The sequence below is a fragment of the Haemaphysalis longicornis genome, unplaced genomic scaffold (genome assembly GCF_048455015.1).
Source record: "Haemaphysalis longicornis isolate Haplotype H1 unplaced genomic scaffold, Haemaphysalis longicornis Haplotype H1 scaffold_3, whole genome shotgun sequence".
NCBI classification, from domain to species: Eukaryota; Metazoa; Arthropoda; class Arachnida; order Ixodida; family Ixodidae; genus Haemaphysalis; species Haemaphysalis longicornis.
This window is the reverse complement of record NW_027526335.1, coordinates 10091448-10100089: the sequence shown is the minus strand read 5'-3', so window position 1 is coordinate 10100089 and position 8642 is coordinate 10091448.

Here is an 8642-nt window from a genome sequence, read left to right as displayed (position 1 = left end):
CTGTCTGTCTACTTTTCGCCAACAACCATATAGCAGTCGTATAGTACAGAATCATCAAAATAGCTAGAACAATCAGTAACCATCACAAGCACCCATTTATCGCAATCTAAACCCGCAAAACTTAAACCAGATATTACTAGGACATTTTATTGGATCCAGCGATTTTATAAAGTGAGCTGAAGGAGGCTCGTTGGACCTTTTGACGCGTTGGACCTCTTGACGCGTTGGACCTTTCGACGCGTTGGACCTCTTGACGCGTTGTACCTCTTGACCCAAATTGAACCTTTTGACTCGTTGTACCTCTTGACTCGGCTGTCACGTGACTATTGGACCTCTTGTCTCGTTGGACCTCTTGACTCATTGGACCTCTTGACCAGAAGCGCTTAGAGACTACCGGAAGGTCACAAAAGAGCGCTACTGTCTCCCTTCTCCGGGCGTATGCGCGCGCTGACGCAGCTCTGTGGTGCGTGCTTTTTTCGCTGCGCGCGTGCTGCATCTCTTGCGCTAAGATGAGATCTGGCAAAAATTTCATTTCATGTTCTGAAACCATGCATGTTAGTACGTGTACAGCAAGTTCGGTTTAAACGCAGAGTAGCTACATGAATAAGTTTTTTGGACGTGCTTGTCTTGTCGTCTGCTACGCGCCGCTCTTCCGGCCGAGTGCCCGGCGATTTCACGGGCAAAAACGTGCTGCTGCGCTGTCGTAGCTTGCCGTCTTTTCGTCAGCGAGACTATACGTGTTGAATTTGTCACAGCGCATTTCTCTCTTGTTTGTTACTTTATTCGCGTGTTCGCACTTCGTATATCCCGATTTTACGGACTGCAGAAACACAGAGGCTTGCAAGAAATGTTACATAAACGTGACTGATTCCGCTTAATGTATTATTTTTGACACCTGAAATAATCAGCCGCATCATGTCAAAGACGCATTTAATATACACATGCTATGGAAGGGGTGTGCAGATAACACCGCATGTTCATTTCGTCTTTCGAAGGAGTTTCCATCCGCAACCTGCGAACCTGACTGCAAGAAAATATTTTTTTTGTATGTGATGTGTGGGTAAACAAATTTTGCAGCAAAAAGAGAACATTCTGAGAGGTAAACGTTTTGACTTCGGAATTCATGAAAAAAAACATGATACATGCCTCGACGCTTACGTGCAATTGTATAACGGGTGACGTGCAAGTATACCAACAGTAATGAAAAACAAACACGTGCTGAAATAAAATAAGATTTTGAAACAAACAGATCAGCATGTGTAAGCCATTGGCAAGTAAGAACCTTAAACAACTAAAAAAACAAATTTGCGACATTTCCTTCCAATTTGACAAAAATTATGTCGAGTTGCATTCTAAAAAATTCTCGGAAAGCCACTCGTAGAGCCCCAAAGTTAGAAACCAAGAATCCTGTTGCGCGCAATAGAAAGGCCGACCAGGTGTTGGATTAGCCTTGGCTTTCGGTTTTACCGCCAGACATCGTGAATCGGCTGCGGGAAGCATCTTCTGAAGGGGTTTCCAGCGCTCCCGAATCGATGCAGTCGCCCTCCGGGCCGACCGGAAGTTCCTGAAAATTGCACGTGCTGGCTCGATTGCACGCGCAATTCCCTTCCAAGCCCCCACCGTCACCCCTCAACCTCGGCTATCCGTCTCTGCTACCCCAGAAAGAGGTCGCCGGCTCACGCGCTGATCAACCTCGCACGTCCCAAGCGCAGCGGCACCCCTTTTACGCCCGGGAAAAGCCAAGCCTCGCTTCGCGCGGAAATCAGCGCTGCTCTCGCTCAACAAACTTGAGCTCCGCCTTCCTGCTCACACCCCATTTTTTTATATATATTGCTCTGGAAAAAAGAAGTCTCCCCAGCAATGCAATTATGTTTAGAAGTGAAGCCCACTTCAAGATGATCGCTGTAAGCTTGCTCTTCGTAAGCTGTCTTTATCACGTTATGCGTTGAGAGCGAAGCGTGCTCATTCCCGGGAACGCAGAGGGAGGAGAGTCCACCGACGACGATCAGGCCACAACCGACATGCGTAAGCGTGATGCCCTTCGACACTCCGAAGATCGCGAGGCGGAAATCACAAGACGCCGGCGCAGTGAGCGTTTTCCCATCAGGACGACGGCGTACTCTGAGCGGTGTTACGAATCAGCGGGCCGCAATGCTTTGAGCTTTGTGCAACACTTCTCGGCTGTGTGGCGAAGCCTCCACTACGTGCGCCTTTCGAGCAGGCCTCCCTGTCGGTGACTCACGCTTGCAGCCGACGGATTCAAACAAGCTTCTACACGTCTGGATCGCTGGCGCCTCACTATCGGCGCGATTCAAACTTCGGCGTTGGCAGACGATACATGCTTCAACTTGTCCGAAGGACGCGGAGGCCGCTGCGGGGACCTCCTCTTTCCCCTCTCTGTCTCCGCGTGCGCCGCTACTACCGACCGCTCACGAACTCTGGAAAGAGTGTTGTCTGTGTCCGTGCCGTTCGTGTCGAGCTCACAATTTAGAGCGAACGCTTGTCTGACCGTTAGCGCTTTGGGTATAAACGAGACCCCCCCCCCCCCCCCCCCCCAAGCGCTGTTGCAGTTCATTCCTGTTTGAGCAGTGAATCAATGTTGTCACTCTGCTCGAGTCCTGTACTGTAACCTCACCCGTCGGGGCATTGTTCTTGTCTGGCTCCAGCCATCTCTCGCCATGACGTAAACAAGTTAAGTTTGCCTTCGGCTTCTGGTCTTCTTCGAAACTCTATGCTTCGAGGCAGCAACATCGGCTGGCCGCTCGCTTCACCACGCTACCACACGCATGTCGGAGGCGACGGAGCTCGGCTCGGGTACGCCTTCCCGTATGCAGCAACGGATTGTCAGCGGTGGGATGACAACGTCACAACAGCGGGAATTTGTGGCAAACCAATAAGCCGCAAACAGCCCCGCTGGCCATTTACCTTCATTGAGTTGAGTGGCAGTGAATTTTTACAGCGAAGCTGTATTGCGCCAGATTCTGACCGAAATTGCGTGCATGCAAAAAGTTGCAGGCGTCTGCTCAAGAGCTAACTAGTGCTAAATGCCCTCTCTAGCTGCCAGTCTAGCACAAGTACCTTGAAAAAAACACACCGAAATTGGCCGTTACGGCACTATCATTAGGCCGGGTTTACTGTTCTTATCATTATAGTAAGTTCGCAATGAAGTTGTGAACGTTACAGAATTCCTGTCTGCAGTCAATGCATGGCCACCTACGGGGGAGAATGGTTAACGAAAACGGCTGTAACTCTTGTCTTGTCGAAGCTATCCCGAAACAAATATATACGGGAATTTAGAACTAGTTCTAAGGAACCTCAGTGTACGTTTCTTTACTTGAGGAATGTAGTAAAGCCACCATGCATAACACAAGGTAGTTAGCCCCCAATACAGCTTCGCTGGTCTTCCATCTTCCAGTAGACGGACTCTATTTTTTTTCTTTTGGAAGTACTATCATTATCACTGTAAGGGGGTCCTGAAACACGCTTTGGACATGGCCAGTGACATTGGCAGTGGGGAGGATACGTACTTTAGGACATCTAAGCTGAATATTACTTCTCACCGAACACCAAAAAGCTCACAACTATGCTCCAAACGTTTCAACCCATTTTCTGCTCTAATTGAGATGTTTTTCATCCTCCGTGAAAATTTTATGAATCATTTCCGCTTTCACGCATCACACAGCAGACGTCCCCAAAAGTGGAGGAGGAGGAGGAGAGAAACGTTTATTGGAGCGGAAAGTGCTATTGTGGGTGGCCTTCCTAGTCCGGATAGCCGCGAGTCGTGGCAGCTGCTCTTGCCCGAGACACGAGGTTAACCTGCGTCTCTAGCAGGCAGCTGGTCAGCTCGCACTCCCACTGCTCCAGGGAGGGGGAAGGGATGGGATTTGGGTGGTAGGGGCAAGCCCAGACAAGGTGGTATGTGGTGTTGGGGGTTTTACAGGATGGGCATTCGTATGGATACAGGGTTGGTGATATGTTGTGTAGAATTGTTGTGTTGTATGTCTGGGTTTGTAGTCGTCGCCAAAGGCGTGCGTCGTTGGTGTTGAGAGATGGGTGAGGAGGAGGGTAGACGAGGCGATTTCGACGGTAGTGGTACAAGATGTCTGTGTAACGACTCGGGACTGGGGGGTGATTGAGGGATTCCGGTGGGTCTTCTCTGCCTTCAGGGAATTCCCGGGTAGTTAATTCGCGGGCAGCGGCATGTGCCGCCTCATTCCCTGGAAGGTTGGCGTGGCCTGGTGTCCACACGACATAGATGGAGGGCAGCTTGTGTGTGCGTCGTAGTATGTTGAGGGCTTGAGGCGAGATACATCCTTTTTGATAGTGGCGGCATGCTTCCTGGGAGTCTGTGATGATGACAATGTAATCTGTCGTGGCTGTGGTTGCGGCTAGAGCTATGGCAGTTTCTTCTGCTGTCGTGGAGGTGGTAGTGGATAGCGTGGCGGACGTCAGGAGGGTTTCCTGGGTGTTGAGGGCTACAAGGGCATGAACTTGGCGGTTATGATATGCAACTGCGTCGGTGTATCTGGTGTCGGGGTCCTTCGAATAGCGTCTCTGGAGATAGCGGACTCGCGCTGCTCGTCGGCCTTTGTTGTAAAAGGGATGCATATGGCGTGGAATAGGGGCTACTTTGATGTTGGCACGGATGTCGGGAGGGATACGGGTGGGGGCTTCTGCCGGAGTTATGACGTGGCGGCCAAGTGTCGCGAGAAGGGTGCGGCCTGTAGGTGTTAGAGACAATCGCGTGAGTTGGTTGGCTTGTTGGGCTTCCAGTATTTCTGAGTGTATTATGCAGGCCGAGTTTCAGGAGGTGTTCAGTCGGCGTGAAGGACGGAAGTCCGAGGGCTATTTTATATGACTTACGTATCAGGGCGTCAAGTTTGGAATGCTCTTTAGGTTTCAACTGAACATAAGGTGTCCCGTATGCTATGCGGCTTGTCAGCAGTGCTTGGACGATACAGCACGTGTCTTGTTCCTTTAGGCCATGGCGCTGGGTGCAGATGCGTCGAATTAAATGAGTCAGTTGCGTGGTCGTTTGGTGTAATTGTGGTAAAAGTGCCGCCCCCGATCCATCTGTGTGAAAGGGGACTCCTAGAATTCGGAGGGTTTGGACTTGCGGTACGGGAACAGTGGAGATGGTCACGGTTGGGTCCGGCGCAGGTTTTGGGGGTCGACCCCGTGTTCTAGCCCGGAGTACGAGAAGGGCGGATTTGTTAGGGGAGCAGGTGAGTCCTCGTTGCTTCAAGTATTCGAGCGTGTCGTTGATAGCTTGTTGGAGGTTGTCTTGTTGTTGTCCAGAGGAGCCGGTTGTCGTCCACATCGTTAGGTCATCGGCGTACAAGGCATGGTGCAGGTCAGGAATGTTGGAGAGTTTGGCTGGCAGTTCAAAAAGGGCGATATTAAATAGCAGAAGGGAGATTACAGATCCTTGTGGTGTTCCTTTTGCGGGAGTGGGAAAAGTGCCTGAATGGATTGGTCCGAGACGTATGGTGGCTGTCCGGTTTGTGAGAAAAGCGCGAACATAGTTGTAAATTGCCTGTCCACAGTTGGTTGCTTGAAGCCCCTGAAGAATGGCTTTATGTGTAACGTTGTCAAAGGCGCCTTGCACATCAAGGGTAAGTATGCAGCTGGGCTGTGTTTTGCTGGGGTTATTAATTACTTGCTCTTTTATTTGGAGAAGGACGTCTTGAGTAGATAGGTGGTTGCGGAAACCAAACATGGTGTGGGGATACAGGTCGTTGTCCTCCAGATACGCAGTCAGGCGGTAGTGTACCATGTGCTCTAAAAGCTTACCGACGCACGACGTCAACGAAATAGGGCGGAGGTTGTCAGGAGTTGTCGGTTTGCGTGGCTTGGGTATAAGAGTTATTTCTGAATGCTTCCACTGGGGAGGAAGGGTTTCTGCTTCCCAGTGCTTGTTGTAGAGAGCGAGGAGAGAGGTGAGGGCCTGATTGTCGAGGTTGCGCAGGATCTTGTTTGTAATCTTGCCTTTGCCAGGCGTTGTGTTTCTCGTCAGACGGGCGAGCGCTTGTTCCAGTTCCTGAATTGTGAAGGGGACGTCGAGGTTCGGATTTGGAAGCCCCAGGTATGTGGGGGTGCAGGGGGAAGAGACTGGGAAGATGGACCAAAAAGTTTTTCGCGGACTTCCTCTAAGAGCTGTTGCGGTGGATGCTTGTAGTTGTGGATAAGCCGTCGAAGTTGCTGCTGCGTAGCTGTTTGGGTCGGTTTGGAGCCCAGGAGAGTGCGAAGTATGTGCCAGGTGCGCTTCGTGGTTAGCGTGCCTCCTAGTTGGTCACAGAATGAGTACCAGTTCTGTGTTTGAAGTGTTCTGGCGTAGTTGGCTGCTTGTTGTGTGATTTCGGCGATTCGTCGTCTGAGGGAACGATTATGTTTACGTGTCTTCCGTCTGTTGACTAAGCCGCGTCTTGCAGCCCACAGGTGGTCTAGGTGAGAGTCAACGGATGGGTTTTCCGGTGTAAGAGCTATGGTCTTGCTGTGTTTTTGTACCAGGGCTATGAGCTCCGTGGTCCATTGGTCGAGATCTGAGTCAGCTGGGGGGAGGGAGGTAGGGTCTTCGCGAAAGGAAGGCCAATCGATGAGTGTTGCTTGTCCAATTTGGCGGTGAAGAGGGAGTTGAGGTAGAGTAATGGCAAGGATGTAGTGGTCACTTCCAAGTGTGTCTGGGAGGCGTGCCCATTGTAAGTGTAGTGCTTGTCGCGCGAACGTGAGGTCCGGGATGGTGTCTCTTGTAACGCTTGTTCCCTGTCTTGTCGGCTTGTTCATATTGAACGTATACAGCCCTCCACAGCACGCTCTCCGTGAAATTGACCCCCTTCTGTGTGAATCCATCAAGATCGCCGGCGCCAATCCACTCATTCTGCTTGGGGACTTCAACGCCCCGCATCATTCCTGGGGATATCCCACTGCCTCCAAAAAAGGCACAGCACTGCTTCACGCGTCCCAGCATCATCTTTTCACTCTGTGCAACGACTTGGCGATGCCCAAAAGTGGACGGCTTTTTTTTTTTATTTGCCCACTTCTGGCAGCGTGCAGGCATCGACGCCGGCCCTTATCGGTTATTTTAAAAATCGGTGTGCGAATAACCTAAGCTTGCGGTTATCGAAGCGAATAACGGAATATTTGATGCGGCTTCGAATCAAATAGCACTATCCAAAAATTTCGAATACAGATGGAAAACATGCACCAACGTTCTCCGCTTGCGACGACGGGCTTTCCCACGCTGCATCGGTGACGTGCGGCCAAACGGCAAGAGGGAGACCCTTTCGGGGGGCACCGCAGAACTTCTTGCCATTGGGCCAGCTCCGCCCCGTGTTTCTCTTTCCGCATTGTGACAACGTGGTCGCGCTCAGGCTTCTCTGGCCAACGCTTTGGAGATAAGAAATCCCAGCTGCATGCTGACGCAGTGCCCCCCCCCCCCCCCCTTTTCTGCAGTTCCTTTCTTTACAGCGAAGCTGCCTATGGCTAGAACGCGAGATTTTATGGCGTACGCGCGGAAAAACGCAATGAGGAAAAGGCAACTTGCAACGACCACGCTTACGCCGATGATGTTCCAGGACCAGGGCCTTCATATTCTGATGTAATATATACGACGGCTTATATTGCCCCTTAGAAGATGTCTCTTTAGCAAAGCATTTGCGTTTATAAGTGAAACCAACTTTAAGGCAATTAGTGTAAGCCTTTGTAAGCTGGCTTTCCCAGATTGTATGTTGCACGGCGAAGCCTACAAAAAAAAAAATGCGATGCGAATGGTGCCGGTACCGCCGTGCCTATACGCCTCGAGCGCTGCCTGTAGGGGCGCCACTGAAATCTCCCTAGCGGCCCGTTTCGAAAGCAGTCGCGGGAGTTGCCGTCCCGCTCAACACTGTCGCCGTTGCTTTTGAGGCACGTTCGCGAGTGATATCTTCCGTTTGTATGCGTTGGAAATACATATTTATGTGGAGCAGTCACTCTGTTCGCAAACGTGGTGCATTTACGAGAGTGTAAATGCTTCTGACGCGATCTTACTGTGGTACATTCGGTCCGCATAAGCGCCAGGTGTGTGTCACAAGCTGGCGTCACGAAGCCGGCATATATCTATGAATCTTATTGTAATTACACTGCCCTGAAATTTACTAACAGTAACTCCGTAAGCAGCGTTCGTTCAGATGCTTATTCTACGGCTTTACACTGCGATGTAAATCGGTTTCGTGTGGTTTCATATTCTAGCTGAGAACTCATACCTGACAGCCCGCCAGTTATGCTTAATATCTCGGATATTGATCACTACCCTGAACAAGCCAATGTGACATAACTATCACGGTCATTCCACGCAATAACTATTATTGATAATGCAAAATTACACGTGGGAGTCAGCAGAATTTACGGCTGGGTCGTCTTGTCGCGAGGTGAGCTTCCCCAAAGAGTCATCGGTTACATAATCCTCCGCTCATATCCGCGGCCGTGACTATACGTTTTTTCGAAACATCATCATATGAAACAGGGATCCTGCCGAATTTAGCCCAAAAGTGAAATCAGGGGACCCCACTCAATCCAACAAACTTTTTTAACTTCGCGCTCCTGGACCCCGAGATACGAAGCAGCCGATCGACCCTGAGCATTTTCGGTCTCTCCTTTTATAGGCA